Raw genomic sequence first — 1,082 nt, 5'->3', positions numbered from 1 at the left:
CCTGTCCTCTTTCCTATCCTATCATCAATCCTATCCTATCCTCTATCCTATCCAATCCCCTATGTTATCCCCTATCCTATCCTATCCTCTATAATATCGTATCCTCTATCATATCCTATCCTCTTTCCTATAATATCATCTATCCTATCCTATCATCAATCCTATCCTATCCTCTATCGTCTCCTATCCTCTATCCTATCCAATCCCCTATGTTATCCTCTATCCTATCTTATTCTCTATCCTATCCTATCCTCCATCCTATCCTATTCTCTATCCTATAATATCCTCTATCCTATCCAATCCTCTACCGTCTCCTATCCTGTATCCGACCCAATCCCCTATCCTCTATCCTATCCTCTATCGTATCGTATCCTCTATCCTATCCTATCCTCTATCCTATCCTATCCTCTATCCTATCCTGTCCTCTATCCTATCCTATCCTCTATCCTATCCTATCCTCTATCCTATCCTGTCCTCTTTCCTATCCTATCCTCAACCCTATCCTATCCTCAATTCTATCCTATACTCCATCCTATCCTATCCGCTATACTATCCTATCCTCTATCCTATAATATCCTCTATCCTATCCAATCCTCTATCCTATCCTCTATCCTATCCTCTATCCTATCCTGTTCTATCCTATCCTATCCTCTATCCTATCCTATCCTCTACCCTATCTTATCCTCTATCCTATCCTATCCTCTATCCTATCCTATCCTCTATCCTATCCAATCCTCTATCCTATCCTATCCTCTATCCTATCCTATGCTCTATCCTATCCTATCCTATATCCTATCCTATCCTCTACCCTATCCTATCCTCTATCCTATCCTATCCTCTATCCTATCCTATCCTCTATCCTATCCTATCCCCTATAATATCGTATCCTCTATAATATCGTATCCTGTATCCTATCCTGTCCTCTTTCCTATCCTATCATCAATCCTATCCTATCCTCTATCCTATCCAATCCCCTATGTTATCCCCTATCCTATCCTATCCTCTATCATATCCTATCCTCTTTCCTATAATATCATCTATCCTATCCTATCATCAATCCTATCCTATCCTCTATCGTCTCC

This window comes from Halictus rubicundus, unplaced genomic scaffold (assembly GCF_050948215.1).
Source record: "Halictus rubicundus isolate RS-2024b unplaced genomic scaffold, iyHalRubi1_principal scaffold0345, whole genome shotgun sequence".
Classification (NCBI taxonomy): Eukaryota; Metazoa; Arthropoda; class Insecta; order Hymenoptera; family Halictidae; genus Halictus; species Halictus rubicundus.
This window is presented reverse-complemented; position numbering follows the sequence as displayed.